At 38.1% G+C, this 21,676-nt stretch overlaps 1 protein-coding gene and 1 pseudogene across 4 annotated transcripts in view; both read left to right on the top strand.

The window, feature by feature from the left end:
• The window catches only part of MYO5A (myosin VA), a 192,804-nt gene that overhangs the window by 13,529 nt on the left and 157,599 nt on the right, over positions 1–21,676 (top strand). The gene's annotated exons all lie outside the window — the stretch shown is intronic.
• On the top strand, positions 798–4,587 carry LOC118003471 (annotated as a pseudogene).

Here is a 21,676-nt window from a genome sequence, read left to right as displayed (position 1 = left end):
CCTAAAGGATTCTGATGCAGGTGGTCTGTAGAATTCTACTCTGGAACGTAGAACCAACCTTGCTGCTTGAGCCAGTATTCCAGCTTTGCCTGACTTTGGACTTTGTCTACCATATTTCCCTCTTACCAGAATCCCCTACCTAATAAATGTGCAGTAAAAGTTAGCTGATTTAAACTATTTGTTCAGTGGTAGTGGTGGTGAGTCTTTTTAAAATTATAAGACTGTATTACTGTAGATACATTGTGGGCCATTTTCCCCCTGGCTATCCTTAATGTTTCACTTTTAATAGAATATGTGAGAAAACCTAGCACGTGGAAGTGACCCAGTAAATCTTTTTGCTATTTTTAAAGGCAACTGGAAAAACTGCCTCTCTTATATTAAAACTAAATTGAGAATCTTCTATGGTGAAAGATGTTCCATTACCTTTACTAATAATAGATGTGAAATAGTGTAAGAAATGACTTGCAAAATTACTGTGGGAACTATTTTCCTTTTAAAAAAAATCTTTTAAAGAAAACTACAAAAATAATAAATATTCAGTGCAGATCCTTGGCAAATTCATAAATACAAAAGAAAGAATTGCATGTAATCTCACTGTCCTCACAGATTCTTAATATTTTGATGTATGTCCTTCTACTTTTTTCCTATGTATATTTTCTCCAACAAAATGGTTTATTTTGTGCATACTATTTTGTAGCAAGATTTTTTTTCTCTAAGTAGTATATTATGAACGTTTTCCCATGCCAATACATAATTTTTTACAGTATCTTTTTAATGGATTCAGAGTGTTATATTGCATGCGTCAGTCATATGTTAGTCAACCAGTCCACTATGGTAAGTTCCAACTTTTTGACAGTTTACATTTAAATTGAAGAGAACCAAAAGCCTTTGTGTGTTCCTTTAAAAAGAAATCAATTGTAGTAGTTAATGAATTTGACTATAATTAACAGAACATCCCATTTTTCTACATAACAATATTGTTACAAAAACTTGGTGATTATCATATCAATGTTAAGAGGATTATTCTTATTATAAGAGTTTAAAAGGACAAAAAAAACCACCACAGGAATATCAAAGCACTCAGGAATAAATTCTTTTCTTTTTTTTTTTTTTTAAGATTTTATTTATTTGACAGAGAGACACAGCGAGAGAGGGAACACAAGCAGGGGGAGTAGGAGAGGGAGAAGCAGGCTTCCCGCCGAGCATGGAGCCCTGTGCGGGGCTCGATCCCAGGACTCTGGGATCACGACCCGAGCCAAAGGCAGACACTTAACGACTGAGCCACCCAGGCGCCCCAGGAATAAATTCTTAAATGTTTGAAGTCTCGGAGTGTGCCAGCCACAACAGCCCACTAGAAGGAAATTCTCCAGACTATAGATGTAGACAGATCAAGGTTATTAACCAATGGGCCAGGTGAATCAAGCCGTAGGTTAGCTCCAGCTTGAGAGGACAGTGGATCCCTTTCTCTGCCAGTATTTTGGAAGCCATATCGTAGGTGGGATGAATTGTAGTGTAATCTACACATTAATATACTTGCTTTTTCTTGTTAATCAAGGAGACTGTCCCTGACTACTAAGAGCCGCTCAGGATTTGTCAAGTCTCTACATCCATATTTAATAGCAGGATAGCCTGGTTATTCACAAACTGTTGGCTGTAGAAATGAAAATGTTGACTTAGGCTAAGGGAGAAGAAATAAAGCAGAGGTTGTTATTCAAGAAAAAACATATTTACTAAATCAAGAGAAGTAATGTGGGAAATAATCTCTGAGACCTTAGATTGAGCTCTTTAAAGCTCTGAAAAGGAGTCTTTTGGATAATGTATTTCAGTTAAGCCCCCTTGGTTTACAAATACTGTAATAAGATGTTTCTTATAATGAGCTTCTACCTTAAATGTTTGGGATATTGGTCAGGGATCCTTAGGGGCCCAGTTCTTGAGATATCCAGTCCCTGGGGCAGAGGTGGCATGTTGTGGGGTGCAAGCATTTTCTAAGTCTGTGTCAGGAGCAGTGCCTTAGTCTTAGACTAATCTGTGGACCATGCAGACTTTCTTCTATCACTGCCCGCTGGAGTTTGAGATCTGTTTTGTCTTTGGAGCTAGAGGCTCTTTCTGAGCCTCCAATGTGGTGTGTTTAACAAGGATCTGGACAAAACCTGTAGTGTGCAGCTTAACTGGTTAGAGTAAGGATTGGGATGTGTCATCTGAGTTGATGAAAATCTAAGTGATGGGAACATTTAAGTCAGTAGCAATTTAACAAATCTGTAAGACTTGGTTGTGATCTGTACCATTCTGTATATGGATTCTTAAATTCTTAAATTCTAGATTCTTAAAATAATTATGTTCATAAGGTTAATCATCTCCTGTATTCTTATTTGGCTTTCTTGTCTATTGGTTGTTTTTTTCAGGATTTTGTAAGGTAACTGTCATAGACTATGGTGAAATTTAATAAATCTGAATGAGTAGAGGCCAAATTATTTTAAAATATGTGGGTGAAATAGATGGAGTAGTACCACTCTATATTATTCCAACTTGAAAATTTCTTCTTTTGGGCAGCAGTTAAGGTTTTTTAACTATGAAATTACATAGATTGAGTTTATTCAGAATGTGGTCAATATAATAGATCAACACAGTCTCAAGCAGAGCACTGGATGCTTTTGTGCATGTTTTTCACTTTAGTCAACTCCATACCTTTGGTTTTCATTCTTCCTGCCATAGCACAGTGATATCAGATTCAGCTAGAGCTTAAAGAAGAAGGGTCATGTTAATTAATTCCAGTGAAACAAAAACTGCCTCAAATAATTAATGGAATAACAGTCTCTTTAAAAGACTTTAGAGCTTTTTTTTTTTTTTCTTTCCAAGGACTAGAGAAGGAGAATGGCACAAATTGTTCACGTGAGATCATTTTAAGCTATTGATGCATTTTACAGTCCTCATCTGATGTTTCTGATTTCAATATGAATCATTCAGGCCATGTAGTGATTTTTTTCTTATTTTCTCTTGAGCCTCTCTGACTTCAGTGACAGTTTTCAAGAGAGCAACCCCATGAACTTTGGCTTTGTTGGAATCTAAAAATGGTCTCCATTTTATTATTTTATTTATAGTTGTCATATTTTAGTTTAAATATAGTTGACCTAGCAAGTAAAAATTTGTGTGTACAAGTAGGGTGGCAAATATTAGGTCAGGTTGCCTGCTGGGTTATTGTAGGGAAGAAGAGGCTATGTATGTTCTCCCATCACGTTTTCTTCAGTGGATCTTGCCATTATGGGGTTTGATTTTTTGTTTATTTGTTGTTTTTTTTTTTTTTTTATCTTTCAAATAAGGAAAGAGGGATTAATGGACAGGGATAGCTAGAGTTAGGGAAAACCAGGTCAGGAGATAAGTAGGAAGATCCTTTCCCATATTGTGATTGTCTTTGTTTTCCAACCCAACATTGGAAGCTTTCATCTTATGACCTAACCTTCAAGGATACTGCCTTCAAGCAAACTAGAAAGTTTAATCTACTATAATTTTAGTAGGTAAAAAGGGAATAAGAGGAAATTAACATATGATGTGTGGTTTATTTTGACAAATAAAAAGGTCTGGATTTTATTATGTGTTGAAAATATACTCAGGATCTTGTGCATGTTTAGGAGCTCAGTTTCTGGAAGCATAATAATAAAGATGTAAAGAAAAAGGGAACAAAAATGTAAAAAAAAAAAAAAGGAAAAAGAAAGGCTAAAAAAAGGGCGGTTTGAAATTGGGAGATTTGGGTATGATTACCTGAATGTGTATTACCATGTATGTGTGGGGCAAACAGGGTTCTGTCCTAGGAAGGGAAACAGCCCTATAACTCAGGGAACCAATGACCTATCTACAAATAATATTGGCCATTGTGCTGTAGAGGTAGGAAACTCAGAGTAGGTGAAACAGAGGAGGCATTAGAACAAACAGGTCGCGTATAGATGTATGGTTATGTTTTTGCTTTAGTCCTTTGTACTTTGTGTTGTGATGTCTATTTTGGTTGGTTGTTCTCTCAAGTTAGTTGTAATTTTTATCTAAGATTTCTGAAACTAGCTACAAAATCTGATTGGATTACCTGATTTTTTAGGTTTTTGAAAAATGTGATTGAAACAACTTTGCCGTGTAGGGATTTGTGTGAACCAGATCTACTATGAAAAGAAAATAGAGAAAAGACTATTTACATCATGTAAACAAGAGTTAAATTTTATGCTCAGAGGCGGCAGCGGGGTTGGTGGCTTCAGTGAAGAAAAGTGAGAGTTCCAACTTTCTTCTTGGCCTGAGAGGTTTTTGGCGCCAAGGGTTACCATGTCAGGGAAAAAGCAGGTTGGGTAGACTTGGGTCTCTTAGAGGAGGATGACGAGTTCAAGGAGTTCCCTGAGGAAGACTGGGCTGGTTTAGATGAAGATGAAGATGCACATGTCTGGGAGGATAATTGGGATGATGACAACATAAAGGATGACTTCTCCAGTCAGTTATGAGCTGAACTAGAGAAACATGGTTATAAGATGGAGACGTCATAGCATCCAGAAGAAGTGTCAAAGCAACCTAAACTTGAACTGTTTACTAAATTCTAGGACAGAGAACCCAGAATGGGACACTTAAAACAATATGGTTATTTCATTACCTGCTTGGATTTATTTTTGTTTTTGTAACACAAAAAAATAAATATTTTGATCTTAAAAAAAAAAGAATTAAACTTTATGCATCTGAATGATTAAATAACAGGTACATAAAATGAATGGGAAATACTTGAGAACAAATAAAAAGTAGCAAATAATAATGTGACGTGGTTAAAAGCATGATCTCCTGTTTTAGGCTGAGCTTCTTCCTGTGTGACCTGGCAAATTAATGAATGTACTCACCTCATAGGGCAGCTGAGAGGTTTGTAAATCACACACATATATGTGTAAAGCACTTAGCTTACTACTTGGCACATCATAATGGAGTCTGTGAATATTAACTCTTAGCTGGTATTATTGGCTTGTCTTTTTTTTTTTTCAAGAGAGAGAGAAAGCATGAGTGGGGAGGGGCAGAGGGAGAAGGAGAGAGAGATCCCAACCAGGCTCTATTCTCAGTGCAGAGCCTGATACGGGGCTCAATCTCATGACCCTGAAATCATGATCTGAGCTGAAATCAAGAGTCTGATGCTTAACCAACTGAGCCACCCAGGTGCCCCTATTGACTTGTCTATTTTAAATGATTTGTAAAAATTCACTTGCTTAAAAAAAAAAAAAAAAAGTCCTAATACATCTCTCCTTATCATACTCTTAATGATTTTGGAGGGTTTCAAGACATGAGTTATAAACACTACAATTTTCCCTTTATTCTAGATAGGATTTGGCTGGCGATTCTCTTTCACATACAGTCTGTCTCTAACTCCACATTGTCAGCATCATCTGCCATGGCTGTAGCTTTCATCCCAGTCCCTTCTAAATTTCTCCATCAGTATTCTCAACCTTTTTTTTCCTTCCGGAAAGAGAGACTTATTCTAAATAAGGGCTCTTAAAGGTCCTCCACCCTGTTGTAATTAACTGGGTAACTAGCACTTTATGCATAATATAAACATGTCATAAATTATTGGTTGAATCTCAAAAGCCAGTCCCAATCCCTTTTCTTTTGCCCATATAGAGGTTTACAAGACAAACATTCCCTTTTCTCACCTTTTTTTTTTAAGATTTTATTTGAGGGAGAGAGCGAGAGAGAGCACAAGCAGAGAGGAGAGGGAGACGCAGGTTCCCTGCGAGCAGGGAGCCTGCTGTGGGGCTTGATCCCAAGACCCTGAGATCATGACCTGAGCCGAAGGCAGACGCTTAACCAACTGAGGCACCCAGGTTTTTTTCTTACTTTTTTTGGAAGTTAGAGCTAGCTGTGTAATTCAGTTCTGGCTAATGTGTTATAACCAGAAATCTTTTGGAGGGCCTCTACAAGGAAAAAATTGCTTTTCTGGTAGAAGGAACAAGCAAGGGAACAGTTTGGATGCATATCCTTTTCTTTATTCCATTCTGAAATGTAGACTATGATGTATGGAGTTGTGGCAGCAAAGTTGCAGTCATGAGGCAACATCCCTAAGAGTGAACTTAAGCTGAGATGGTAGAGTAGAAAGATGAAGAGTCTGGTTTCTTTCTTTCTTTTTTTTTTTTTAATTTTATTTATTTAAGAGAGAGAGAATGAGAGACAGAGAGCACGAGAGGGAAGAGGGTCAGAGGGAGAAGCAGACCCCCTGCCGAGCAGGGAGCCCGATGCGGGACTCGATCCCAGGACTCCAGGATCATGACCTGAGCCGAAGGCAGTGGCTCAACCAACTGAGCCACCCAGGCGCCCAAGAGTCTGGTTTCTTAATGATATTACCGAGTTGTCAGAACAGCCCTGAGAAAACCTTCTCTGGACTTTTCTTGGTAAGTCCTACCAGTTTAAGCTACTAGGTCAGACTTATCTGTTCCTTGTAGCTGAAAGCATTCCCAACTTAAACAAGTTGTAACAGCTTTTATAATGTGAATGAAGTCAACATAAAATTGGGAGACATTTGTCTAATCTGTACAGGGTTATTTATACACAAAATAAATGCAGGTAACATGGGAATATGACAGAATCCAAGAGGTGAAACATCTTCTGGCATTGCAAAACATGGGTAGTAAAATCAAATAACCTAGTCCTAGTCATAATTTCTAGGTTGTCTGGCTACCTCCTGAGTCCTTTCTGACATTTTCTATGGCTTTTCAAAGTCTTGCTTTCCTCAGGCTTAGAATCATGACATGACAGAGGCAAGGACTGAAGTTTGAATAAGAAGGGAAAAGCTGGGTCTGAGTGAAGGTGAGTGGGTGGGAGATTTTGATTAAAAGATGAGTGTATAGAGACCACGCCAGTCTTCCAGACTGGCTTGTTCCTCAGGTGTCTTGAGGTTCAGCATTCATGAATTTCAATGGGGGGAAGAAGAGAACAAGACATTCAAAGATAGAGGAGAAGCCCCAGCAGCAGCTGATGCCACTGAAGGCCTAGAAAAATGAAAAGCCCCTTCACCTTTGGGGTTCAGTTCTATTTGGTCTCTCAACTTTTACATGCAGTTTATGGTAAATCCACACCAATGAGATGTTTCACCCAGCCTTACTAAATTTTAGATTATCTAGTGGCGTTAAGATTTTTGGTGAGTTTGTCCTTTTGGTGTGAACACTTAAAGTAGAGGTCGGCAAGGAAGGAAATACATGTGAGAAACTACAGAGGACTCCTGCAGAGAAAAGTAGTTAGAAGATTAAGAAAATTTGATGAGATTAAGATTAAGATAAGATTAAGAAATATGATGAGATGAACATGATAGTGACATTTTCCACTGAGGTTTTATCATTTGCTGAGACTCCCGAGTCAATGCCTCTTTTGCCTCTTTTTAAAGCTAATCATAAAAGAAAACACTAACTCTTTGTGTAGCTGAGGAAATAAATGAGCCAAAATATTGTCTACCAGTGGCACAATGAGAGAATTATGCTTTAAATGGAGGCTGACACATGCAACCTCTTATACACGTTCTTCTGTCTTTTACATTGACCAGCGAGCTTGGTAGCTTCATTGTTCTCTCACTAGATGTTTGGAAATGGCTGGCCTTATTGATCACACATTTCTGTAGATGCAGCATGGCCAGAGGATGTTATTTCTGGTACAGAGTGAGAAAGAGTTTGTACAAGCACTGTGGGCAGAGCCACTGTACCGTTAGATTTAGACCTTACGTACAGGAGATACAGAGTAACCACACGCTCGGCTTCCCACTCAGCCCTCGTTCTCTTGTTCAACGTTAGACTCCGTGCTTTTGAGCTTACTAGAATCCATGCTGTCTGGTGTTCTGTGAATTAAAAAAAAAAAAATTCAGTTTTAGTTTACATACATAAATACTTTCTTGACTGCTATTATAAAAGATAACAGCATTTCAGGGGCGCCTGGGTGGCTCAGTTTTTAAGTGTCTGCCTTCGGCTCAGGTCATGATCCCAGGGTCCTGGGATCGAGCCCCGCATCGGGCTCCCTGCTCAGTGGGAAGCCTGCTTCTCCCTCTCCCGCTCCCCCTGCTTGTGTTCTCTCTCTCGCTGTGTCTCTCTGTGAAATAAATAAATTAAATCTTAAAAAAAAAAAGATAACAGCATTTCATATTGACATGAATAGATGTGCCGGATATAGTGTTAAGTAAAAAAGAGCAAATGCAGTATATGTGCATGGATGTGTGTGTATATGCCTGTGTTCTGGAAGAGTTTATCCTAGACTATGTAGATTATTGAAAACAGTTATTTCTAGAGGTGTAATTATGGGAGACTTTCACTTTCTAAGTTATCCATATCTATAATGTTTAGATTTTTATATTCAGTATATGTTTCTTTTGTAATTAGAGAAAACAAATATTTTCTTTCTTTTTTTAAGTAGTGTAAAAAAAATGTTTCAAAGAAACATTTTTCAAGTTAAGAACAGGTGTCTGATGGTGTATGTGTATATATAGTATATATAATATATTAAAATAATTTATAATGTATCTAAGCATTGTTCTCTGCTTTCAGAACTGAGAGGTCTCATTCCTGATCCTTTTTTAGTGTTGGAATTAGCATCTTGGATTAGTTTTGAATTAAGCACATTTTCCAGGTGTGGGGAGAGAAAGAGGAAGGCCACCTATACAGTGTGATTTGGAGGGTACTGACAGGATCTACAAATAAAAGAAAATCCACAAAGAGCTCTCCCAACTCAATAAACTAACAAACAACTTGATTAAAAAATGGGCAAAGGATTTGAATAGATATTTCTCCAAAAAAGATATACAAATGACCAGTAAGCACATAAAAAAATATTCAAGATTGTTAATCATTAGGGAAATGCAAATCAAAACCACACTGAGGTAATACCTCACATCCATTAGGACCTTTATTATCAAAACAAAAACAGGGGCGCCTGGGTGGCTCAGTCGTTAAGCATCTGCCTTTGGCTCAGGTCCTTCCTCCTCGGCAGGAAGCCTGCTTCTCCCTCTCCCACTCCCCCTGCTGTGTTTCCTCTCTCGTTTGCGTCTCTCTCTCTGTCAAAAAAAAAAAAAAAAAAAAGAAGAAGAAGAAGAAAAACCCCCAGAAAATAGCAAGTGTTGTTGGAGAGGATGTGAAGAAATTGGAACCCTTATACACTCTTGATGAGAATGTAAATTAGTGTGGCTGCTGTGGAAAACTGTATGATAGCTCCTCAAAAAAGTTGAGCATAGAATTACCATACAATCTACTAATTCCACTTGATACATAACCAAGGGAATTGAAAATAGGATCTCAGAGAGATATCTGTACACCCATGTTCATAGCAGCATTATTCATAAAAGCCAAAAGATGTAAGCTACTCAAGTGTCCACTAATAGATGCATGATACATATATATATGTACACACACACAATGGAATATTATTCAGCCTTAAGAAGGAAGTAAATTTTAACATAAGCTACAACATGGCTGAATGTTGAGGACATTATGCTAAATGAATTAAGCCAGTCACAAAATGATAAATACTATATGATTCCACTTACATAAGGTACCTAGAGTAGTCAAATTCATAGAGACAGAAAGTAAAATGGTGGTTGTCAGCAGCTTAGGGGAGGGAGAAAAGGGAGAGCTCTTGTTTAATGGGCACAGAGTTTTGATTTTGGAAGATGAAAAAGTTCTGTGACTGGGTGATGGTGATGGTAGTGTAACAACGTGAATGTACTTAATACTACTGAGATATAACTTTAAAAATGGTGAAGGTGGTAAATTTTATGTTATGTATACTTTACCACAATTAAAAATAATGATACAAAAAGAAAACCCCTCAATGCCTCAGAATTGTCTCTTCTAAAGCTATTCCTATGCATTTTTTGCAAGTTGTTATTTTGAGAGCATAAATATATTTAATTTTGGTGAACAAGTGTCAGTCCTTTCTTCAGTGAGAATGAGACAGGTAGGTAGAGGATACATCTGGAGCTAGGGATAAGGAAAATCTGCTTTTAGTATTGAAAAGGGCAAAGAAAGGAAGAAATACTTTGGGCCGCTAACAACAATTTCAGTTATATTACAGTTTTGCCTTTTCCTGGCTCAGCCCCACAGAGTCTCAAATCCAATAGTGTCTCCACTGTTTTTATGAATCTTAGATGATATTTGACCTGTGAAAACCTTTATCAAATTTCAGACTACGTACCTGAGCCAGCAAGACATTTGTAGAGATTCATCAAATCTTTATCCATGCTTTTTCATTACAGGTGATTCTTTACATAGTAATCTTAGTCTATGGCTGGTATTTCTTAAACATCAAATGAAAGACAAACCTTAAAGGAAAAAGAATATAAACAATTTAAACTTCACTGCAGCAACAACAAAACTAAATGCTATGAATGACATCTGTGTACATTCTTTGAAATTTGTTGAGACTTGCCATGCCAACCTCCCATTGTACCTGCCACTGGATACTTTTAAGGCTTTCTCTTTGTTTTTAGTTATCTATGTTTGTTTGGATTTACTATGATGTAGCCACACATGGTTTTCTTTTCATTTAGTCTTCTATGGGTCCTTAGAGCTTCTAGCTCTAGCTTAATGTTTTTCATCTGTTTTGGAAACTAGTATTTGGAAACTAGTATCTCATACTCAGATACTAGTTCTGTCCTATTCTCTCTGTCCTTCTGGGACTCAGCTACATATAAGTTAGACCATTTCACTTTATTCCATATGTCTCTGATTCTCTTTTCTCTATTACTTTTTCTGTTTTGGGCTCAATATGGTTATTTTCTGCTGACCTTTCACTTCACAAATCCTCTCTTCTGCTGTGTCAGTCCTCTAGTCCATCTACTGAATTCTTAATTTTAGTTATTGTATTGTTCAGTTCTAAAAGTTCTACTTGCTGGGGCATCTGGGTGGCTCAGTCATTAAGTGTCTGCTTTCGGCTCAGGTCATGATCCCGGGGTCCTGGGATCGAGTTCTGCATCTGGCTCCTTGCCCAGCAGGGAATCTGCTTCTCCCTCTCCCACTCCCCCTGCTTGTGTTCCCTCTCTCGCTGTCTCTCTCTCTCTCTCTCTCTCTCTGTCAAATAAATAAATAAAATCTTTAAAAAAAATAAATAAAAATTCTACTTGCCTTTTTAAAAAATATTTAAGGTCTTTGGAAAAATTATCAACTATTTGCATATCTTTAAATATATTAAACATAGTTCCCATTTTTTTGCTGAGGTATAATTGACATATAACATTTAGTTTCATGTGTACAACATAATGATTCAGTATTTGTATATATTGGGAAATGATCACCACAATAAGTCTGGTTAACATCCATCACCATGCACAATTACAATTTGTTTCTTCTGATGAGGACTTTTAAGATCTACTCTCAGCAACTTCCAAATATGCAGTATAATATTATTAACTATAATCACTATGCTGTACATTACATCCCATGACTTATTTATTTTGTAACTGTGAGTTTGTACCTTTTGATCCCATTCACCCATATCACTCCCCCCTCCCCCGAGGCAACCACCAGTCTGTTCTCTGTATTTATGAGCTTGGTTTTCTTTTTTATTTTTTTTTAAAGATTTTATTTATTTATTTGAGAGAGAGAATGAGAGAGAGAGAGAGCATGAGAGGGGGGAGGGTCAGAGGGAGAAGCAGACTCCCTGCTCAGCAGGGAGCCCGATGTGGGACTCGATCCCGGGACTCCAGGATCATGACCTGAGCTGAAGGCAGTCGCTTAACCAACTGAGCCACCCAGGCGCCCTTCTTTTTTTTTTTTTAAGATTTTATTTATTTATTTATTTATTTAATTGATAGACAGCAAGAGAGGTAACACAAGCAGGGGAAGTGGGAGAGGGAGAAGCAGGCTTCCCGAGGAGCAGGGAGCCTGATGCAGGGCTTGATCCTAGGACCCCGGCATCATGACCTGAGCTGAAGGTGGACGCTTAACGAACGAGCCACCCAGGCACCCCATGAGCTTGGTTTTCAATCAGAGTTCTCTTAAAGTTTCTGTTTGATCACTGCAATATCTGGGTCCGTGGTGGATCCTTTCCTATTGTCTATTCTCTTGATCTTTGGTCATTTCGTCTTTTTTTCCCTGGCATGCCTACTAATTTTTTGTTGAATGAAGCATATTCTGTATGAAAAATTATAGAGGCTCTGGGTGATATCTTCTTGTAGGAATGATTTAATTTTCTTCTGGCAGCCAGACTGATGGCCTTGTCCAGTTAGGGATTAAGATGTTTCACTGTTTCAGGCTTTGTAAGGTAGTCAGTTTCCAGCTTGTCTTTAATCTTAGCATATAATGTTTTAAAGATATCAAATGAAAGCTGTGATATATTACCCAGACCTTTTTACCCTCCTAGCCCCGAACTCCAGTTTTTGTTTCCTTATCACTTGCAGTGCCGTAATTTCTATTTAGCTGTTTAGCTTCTTACTGGTTGCTTTCTGCTTGGTTTCTCACACACTTTTCCTGCACATCTACAATTTAGAAACTGACAAAATGCTCCAAAGGGAAATTGTGAGCAACTACTTCTTTTTCTCCAAGATTCTGGCCCCCTCTCATCTTGGAGTTCAAGGCTACTGGTCCAGCCAAGTTTTGTCTTTTTAGACCTGTGAGACTGCCGCAAGTTCTGGGTCAACACACAGAGCTCAGCCTCCACACTGCAGAGGTTGAATTGGCAAATGCCTGAGGGAGAAGGAGTAGTAGCAAATGTAGGGTTCATCTAGGTGCATTTCCCTTTTCTCTGGGATCTTGGCCCCTCAAATCATGATTCTTTGGTTGCTCTCCAACACCTTTAGTCTGCATTTTAAAATTTTTTTAAATTTTTATTTTTTTATTTTTTTAAAGATTTTATTTATTTATTTGAGAGAGAGAGAATGAGAGACAGAGACCATGAGAGGGAAGAGGGCAGAGGGAGAAGCAGACCCCCCGCTGAGCAGGGAGCCCGATGCGGGACTCGATCCTGGGACTCCAGGATCATGACCTGAGCTGAAGGCAGTCGCTTAACCAACTGAGCCACCCAGGCACCCAAAATTTTTTTAAATTTTTAAAAAGATTTTATTTATTTATTTGACAGAGCATAAACACAGGGGGTGGTAGGCAGAGGGAGAAGCAGGCTCCCCCCTGAGCAGGGAGTCCATTGTGGGACTTGATCCCAGGACCCTGGGATCACGACTTGAGCCCAAGGCAGATGCTCAACAGACTGAGCCACCCAGGTGCCCCTTTAGTCTGCATCTTATCCAGCTTTCTTAGTTGTTCTCAGTGCGAATGTTATTCTGATGCAAGTTACTTCATCTTATTTAGAACCAGAAGTCATTTGGTAAACTATTTTATAAGTACTTATCTAATGCAGATGCAGGAATTTTTCAGATGGCTTAAGATAAACTTTCTTTTAAATCATTTAAAAGAACCATTTGGTAGGTAATGTAATGATTAATAAAAACTTTATCTCAGGTATCTTATCAATCATTCCAAAGATGTATAACCCAGCAGATGTGTTTGTGGTTGTAAAGTAAACCCTAAAAAAGGTTTTCCATTTTTTAAGATGGACTCCTTTTTTTCTAATATTTTTGGAATTTTCACATTTTTGTTGGTTGTATGGCATGCAAAATGGAAACCTAATTTTGGCTAGTAATCAGTTTATGATGTTTTTATGAAAAAGTTTTTTGCTTTTTAAAAATAACAATGTGTCTTAGAGATAAATTTGAATTTGTTTAGTTTTAAAACTAACCAAACCTTACCTAACATATATATATTTCTATAACTAAATTTATTTTCTTCAAAGATTATTTATTTATTTATTTGAGAGGGAGTGAGAACTAGAGAAATCACAGAGGGACAGGGAGAAGCAGACGACTCCCTGCTGAGCAGGGAGCCTGATGCGGGACCCAGTCCCAGGAACCTGAGATCATGACCAGAGCCAAAGGCAGACACTCAACCGTCTGAGCCACCCAGGTGCCCCTAAATTTTCTATATACTAAGTCACTTCCATTAAGCAAATTTATTTTTATGAGTATATTGGATATAAATCTTTCTAAAATCTATTATTAAAAATAGTGTTGGGGCACCTGAATGGCTCAGTCAGTTAAGCGTCTGCCTTCAGCTCAGGTCGTGATATCAGGGTCTCAGGATTGAGACCCTCCTTGGGCTCCCTGCTGAGCAGGGAGCCTGCTTCTCCCTCTACCTCTGCTCCTTCCCCTGCTTGTGCATGCACTCTCTCTTTCAAATAAATAAATAAAATCTTAACAACAACAAAAAAGGGTTCTAACTGGGGCACCTGGCTGGCTCAGTCAGAGAGTAGGGACTCTTGATCTCAGGGTCATGAATTTGAGCCCCACATTGGGTATAGAGATTACTTAAATAAATAAAAACTTAAAAAATTGAGTATAACTTATTTTTTATTTGGAAAATATGGAAGACCCTAGTGAGGAATTTAAAGTAAATAAACTATTCTCCAAAGACAACAAATGGTAACTTTTGGATGTAGTTTCTATTGTAGATACTGTGCTATACTGCCCAGATCTTTCTTGCTACTGCAAGGTTGTTGGGAGTTTCCTCAGCTTAAAAGACCGTTTGCACAAGGACATACTCTTTTTTAGGGCAGCCTGTGTCCAATGACTAGTTGATGCAGGGTATGAAGACCCAGCCTCATTGTGCCATTTCAATTTTGTAGCTCTATGTGAAATTGACTGAGGTTTTTATTAGGTCTGCATTGTAGTTCAGCTTCTCCCTGTGCCCAATCATGTTTTCTTCCCTTCCTCCTATAGCTTTGGATCCCAAGAGCACTCCCTGATAAACTGCCTGTGTACTAATCTCCATCTCAGAGTGTGCTTTCTGGGGAACTCAAACCGTGACAGTCCCTTTCTAGCTTTTTCCATTCATATTTTTTATATAGTCAAGATTATTTTATATATATGCATTTCTCATGTATGTATCTGTGCACTCCTTTTCACTATTTATGACATGAATATTTTTTCTTGTTATTTAGAATTGTTTATTTTTCAGATTATAATATGGATTAGACAGAGTTTATTTAACCTTTGCTTTATCATTGGACATTTATTTCCACAGTTTGAGTATTATAAATAATGTTTTGAATATTTGTTAAACACATTTTTGTATGTGTTTTGGACTATTTTCATAGAATCAATTCTTAAAGATAGAGTTGCTGAATATTTTTTTTTAATTTTATTTATTTATTTGAGAGAGAGAATGAGAGAGAGAGAGAGCATGAGAGGGGGGAGAGTCAGAGGGAGAAGCAGACTCCCTGCTCAGCAGGGAGCCCGATGTGGCACTCAGTCCCGGGACTCTAGGATCATGACCTGAGCCGAAGGCAGTGGCTTAAACCAACTGAGCCACCCAGGTGCCCGAGTGCTGAGTATTTTTAAGGTACTTTGTATATAATGCTAAATTGCTTTCCAAAAAGGCTGTACCAGTTTATACTCCCATCAACAGTATATCAGTGTCCTTCCTCAAATGTCCCATTAGTATAAGTATTATCTCTCCTTTCCAAAGAGATGATACTGAATATAACTTAAACTTTTGTGAGTAATAGGTCATCATAATAAATGTGACTAATAGGGCAAATAGTACTTTGAAGCTCTCATAGTCTACTAAGGTGTGTAGGATATTTGCCCATATGCTAATACATATTACCTCAAGTCAGAAGTTTTAGAGGGCCTGCATTCTTCATTATGAGACTATAAAATCTTATTTTTTTGCTACCCTCTAGTTCCCAGAATTTTTGCAGCTTCTTTTCTTCTGCTATGGATACTCTTTGGAGGGTCTTCCTAGATTGTGGGGAACCTTCTTTAATCCCCAGCCATTTTGTATAACTTGATATCCTTTCTCGCCTCAGCCACATGCAGCTAGACCAGGGGTGGCAACATCTCCTACCCTGGCCATTCCATGTCCATTTCCTGGGACTTTCCCAGAGGAGGGCAGCTCACTCACTATGGTTAGACCTGTAGACTCGAAGCTTGGGAGCTATGTGGTGGGCATCTTTCATCAGTCATGGGGCCCAGAAAGTGGAGGTTGCAGATGTGAACATAGGAGCAGAGATGAGAAACTGAGAGCGATTGATTAGCTTTCTTGAGCCCTCCTTCCGGTTCTGTCTGAAGCCTTGTTCCGGTCTTTAGGCTTTAAAGACTTAAAATCCTTAAAATCCTCCTTAAAAGGGCATTTAACAACAACAAAAAAAGGGTTCTAACTGGGGCACCTGGCTGGCAGGTATCCTTAAAATCCTCCTCACCTGCCTAAGTTAACTCAAATTAGTTTGTTACTTAGGACAACATTACTTTTTCTGTCTTTAAACTGATGTGAACTTGGAATGGATAAAGTTGTAAAATAAGACTACAGGTAGAGTCTGAACGAAAATTTAAGGGATTCTCCTTCAAGTAAAGCTTTAGGGCATGCAAGCGGTTCTTCTCTTTTGAACATTCAGAGGCTATTTTTGCCTTTTATTCTGGATAGTGTTCTAGATAGTTGAATTTTAGCCACTTTGTAAGTCAATTTAAGTTTTTTAGTACTTTAGGCAGAAATATATTTTTTATACATAGATCTCAAGAGGGATTATTGGCTAACATTGGCTTTTGTAAATAGCATAAGGAATACTGATTTGCCAATTGGATATTACGGAGAGCTTTGTAATTGTCAACATTTATTTAAAAGTCTCTGCAATAGTTGGTTTTCTAGATATTGAAATACTTAAGTAGGTAAGTTCAGCAGAATCGTTAATACTTGCCCAGAGCTTGACACCTGGGTAACATTACAAGAAGTAACATTCTATCTTTTATTTAATCAGAATAAGTTTTGTCTTGATAACAGTTACCTGGAAGGAACACTGACTAAATACTGCAGTATATTTGTAACTCAGTGCTAGGTGGTGTGCTTTATAGAGTTGATGTGCTTTTCCATTGGCAGGAAAGCTTTGAGGGTTTTAGTACAGAATCAGGGGGACCCTTGGCCCTTTCCTTGTCCATCTGTAGGTTTTATTCTTTTTTTTTTTTTTTTTTTTTAAGTGTATTTATTTAAGTAATCTCTACACCCAGCATGGGGCTCGAACTCACGACCTGGAGATCAAGAGTTGCATGCTCTTTTGACTGAGCCAGCCAGGTGCCTCTGTAGGCTTTGTTCTGATCCCCAACCCAGAGATTTCATTTTATGTTTTAGTGTACTAGCATTTGGATTATAGTTTGGATGGGTTAGTGGAAAGCCATTCCTACTAATAGGGAATGTTTTATTGATGATGAGTCATTGATGATGAGTCAAAATGTCTTTTGTTTAGAAACCAGGGATGGAACCACTTAGTGATGAATGCATGTTTTCTTCATATGAGAGAGGGAAGATATATGAGTCTGTATTGCTGATTCGGGCTGTTCCTCCCTGCCTCATTCTTTTCTGTCTATGACAGGTTGAGCTATCATATTGTGGGTGTTGGAGCGAGGGGCCAGTCAGTGAAACTTGTTAGGCTGGTAGTTCACCATTGGGCTTCTGCTTACTTTTTCTAGCCTTATATAATGCAAGCTAAAGCATAGTGTCATTATATTTGTGTTATAAACAATTTATTATTAAATACAGATTATTTATAGTTTTAGTGGAAAGGATATATTTTTACCCATATTTCCCCCCACCTCCTGCATACCCCACCTAAGTAAACCAAAATTTAATGATGTCTGTTGAGGCTGTGTAGCTGTGAGTCAGAATGCTCAATATCTCTGTGGAATTGTTGCCAAGGTTTTAGTCACTCTGAGGAGCGTAATGTTTTCCAGAGCATAATATGTGAGTAAGTAGCATGTTTAACTGCTAAAGAACACATTTTTGAAATGGAAGAAACATTCTCCATTCTTTGCTAATGTGTTGTGGGAAAGAGTGGTTACATATTCATTTTATGGCTCATTAATTAATGACAAAAAGTATAAGAAATCTGATTTGCAAATTCTATAGATTGTTGACGATCATTTGCCAGCCACTTAATCAGTAGCTACAATTAAATCACCCTCAAAATTTTCGCTCTGATATATAGTTTGTGTTGGACAAGAGGCAACCCTTTTTGTCCCTTTCCCCCAAAACATGTTAACTAACTCTTGAGTGTCAGGGTTCAAAGCCTATTCACATGTGACCTGGGATAACCTGTCTTCCCTGAGACCTTGGTAGCAGCCCGAAGGTTCTACAAGCTCCTGTTCTCATCCCATCTCATTTTCTTGATTCAGAGCCTAAGTATCGGTTCTGAGTATTCTTCTATGATTAAAAACAAAGTCAGTGTTTTCTTATGGGAAAAACCTAAAACATACACTAAAGTAGGAAAAACAGTACAATAAGTTCCCACATGCCCATCCTCCAGCTTCAGCATTCAGTTCATGGCTAATCTATCCACACCCAGTTCTGCCCTCCTATATTATTCTGAAGGAAATCCTGTACATTTTGTCATTTTATCCCGTGTATTTCAGTGTGTACCTATGCAGGGGAGAGTGACCGTATCAGGCCTAACTGCTGTCCTTTGAAAGGTTTGCTTACAAGTTTGGCCCTTGGCTGGCATCTAAGAACTTAGATTTCAGGAGGGTTCTCTCACCACCTTAATTATTAGCAGTTCATTGTGCCTATGTTTTGTGTACAAACAATATGGTTCATGCTGAACACCTGCTTTCCTTCTGGGAGTCTGTAATCTTGGTACATGCTAGGCAGAGAGGGCTTGTGTAACCAGCCCCCAGTAAAATGTTGGGCACTGAGACTCTAATGAGTGTCTCTGGTAGATGACATTTCAGAACTCATTGTTGAGGGAATTAAGCACATACTGTGTGAATCCACTGGGAGAAGACTCTTGGAAGCTTGCACCTGGTTTCCTCTAGACTTCACCCTATGTACCTTCTCCCTTTGCTAATTTTGCTCTGTGTCCTTTTGCTACAATGAATCCTAGCCATGAGTACAGTATATATTGAGTTCTGAGAAACTTCTCTAGGAAATCACTGAACTTGGGAGTGGTCATGGAGATCTTTGAAACAATATCTCTAACACAAGCACTTAAAATAAAATATCCACAGTACCATTTTATACATAAAAATATCCATAATAATTCCTTAATATCATCACATTCAAGTCAGTTTGCATTTCCAGTTGTATCATAAATGTCATAATCTTTTTAGTTTGTTTGAATCAAGTTTCAGATATTACAGTTGGCTGGTGTTTCTTTAAATCTCTATCTGTAGGCTCCCTCTCCATCTCTTCTTTCTCCCTCACATTTGTTGAAGAAACTGGGTCATTTACCCTGTGGAATTTCCCACAGTCTGGTTTTTGCTGATTATATTGCCATGGTGTAGTTTACTGTGTTCTTCTATAAATTGGTAGTTGGATCTAGAGGCTTTTTTGTGTGAATTTTTGAACGCCACTGGCTTCATGTGTCCTGAGGTTATGCCTTAATTTCCATTTGATTAATGTTTGCCAAGTACTTTGAGGTACTTGGATAAAAAGAGTTCTAACAGAAAATATCTTTGTTTTCGTTAAGCATGAGACTAGATCTTTTGACACTTGGAGCCTGACTCACCGTCTTTAGAGAATCCAATCAAAAGTATATGGCTTAGTGTTCTTTACCTGTCTTTCAGGTATTAAACCTGGCAGAGTTCCCTGAGCTAAAGCTGACTTTAATTATCTAGGGCTGGTACAATTAATTCTATGCTGACCAGATATTATGTGTAGGTGGAAATGTAGTTTTAAAAAATGTATCTTACTGTTTTTTTAGGGTTCTAAAACAAAATAGAAAACATCAGAACCCGGGACGCCTGGGTGGCTCAGTCGGTTAAGCATCTGCCTTCAGCTCTGCTCATGATCCCGGATCCTGGGATCGAGTCCCATACTGGGCTTCTTGCTCAGCGGGGAGACTGCTTCTCCCTGGGCCTGCCTCTCCCCCTGTGTGTGCTCTCTCTCTCTCCCATACTCTCTCTCTGATAAATAAATAAATAAAATCTTAAACAAACAAACATCAGAACCCTACTAAAATCTGTAAACTCCAACATGTAATGATTTGCTATGTAACAGAATCCTTTAGTATCTTATTAACCAAGTTCTAATTAATGAATTATTAAGTTCTTCTTACTCCAACTCTATAGGAATAATCTGACAGCAAGGGTCCAATGTAATTATCACCTTTGGAGATATGCCTTTTTGAAATGACTGTGTGGGCATTTAATAAATATTTAGAATACAGATGTACACTTTAAAAAATTTTTAATTTTAATAAAATACACAACATAAAATGTCCCATCTTAACTGTACAGTTCACTAATGTCAAGTATATTCATATCTTCATCTTGCAAAATTAAAACTCTCTACCCATTAAACAACAACTCCCTGTGTCCTCCTCCCTCCTGACTCTGGCAACCACTTTTCTATTTTATGTCTATGAATTGGACTACTCTAGGTACCTCGTGTAAGTGGAATCATAACAGCATTTGTCTCTTTGACTTATTTCATTTAGCATAATACCCTCAAGGTTCATCCATGTAGTAGCATGTTTTAGCATTTCCTTCCTTTTCAAGGTTGAATAATATTCTACTGTATGTATATACTACATTTTGTTTATACATTCATCTGTTGATGGATATTTGAATTACTTCCACCTTTGGGATATTACGAATAATGTTGCTGTGAACATGAGTGTACAAATATCTCTTAGAGACCCTGCTTTCAATTCTTTTGGGTATATATTATTGCTGGATTGGATAGTAATTCTATGTTTAATTTTTTAAAAGAACTTCCGTACTGTTTTCCATCACAGCTGGAAATTTTACATTCCCACCAACAGTGCACAGGCATTCCAGTTTCTCCACATCTTCTCCAGCACTTGTTGTTTTATGATTTTGTGAAGTAGTGTCTCCTTGTGATTTTGATGTGCATTTCCCTAATGATTAATGATGTTTAGTATCTTCTCATGTGCTTGTTGGGCATTTGTATATCTGCTTTGGAGAAATGTCTATTCAAGTCCTTTGCCCATTTTTAGTCACATTGTTTATTTTTGTTGGTGTTGAATTGTAGGAGTTCTTTATATATTCTGGGTGTTAACCCCTTATCGGATATATGATTTGCAAATATTTTCTCCCATTCTCTAGGTTGCCTTTTCACTCTTGATCGTGTGCTTTGATGCACAGAAGTTTTTCATTTTGTTGTAGTCCAGTTTATTTATTTTTTCTTTTGTTGTCTGTGCTTTTGGTGTCATATCCAGGGAATCATTGCCAAATTCAACGTCAGGAATCTTTTCTCCTATGTTGTCTCCTAAAATTTTTTATAGTTTTAGCTATTACATTTAGATCTTTGATCCATTTTGAGTTAATTTTTAGTTGTGGTGTAAGGTTGGAGACTGGCTTCACTCCCTGCAGGTACACTTTTGCACTTTGGTTTAGTGATGCATGAGCACATTGTCTCGAAGGTAGGGGGAGGGCTCTCAAGGTAGTTACACTATTGACAACTGCTTGCTGTGGGAAACTTGCCTTAATGCCTCCTCTAATGGGTAGTTGTTATTGACCTGTCTCATTTTTCCCCAAAGAGGCTTTTTTTTTTTTTTTTAAGATTTTATTTATTTATTTGATAGGGAGCGAACACAAACAGGGCAAGCAACAGGCAGAGAGAGAGGGAGAAGCAGGCTTCCCGCGGAGCAGGGAGCCCGATGTGAGGCTCAATCCCAGGACCCTGGGATCATGACCTGAGCCGAAGGCAGA

This window comes from Mirounga leonina, unplaced genomic scaffold (genome assembly GCF_011800145.1).
Source record: "Mirounga leonina isolate KUSES-001 unplaced genomic scaffold, KU_Mleo_1.0 Mir_91, whole genome shotgun sequence".
NCBI classification, from domain to species: domain Eukaryota; kingdom Metazoa; phylum Chordata; class Mammalia; order Carnivora; family Phocidae; genus Mirounga; species Mirounga leonina.
Note: the sequence above shows the minus strand (reverse complement) of the source record. Positions and strands in the feature narration are given on the sequence as shown.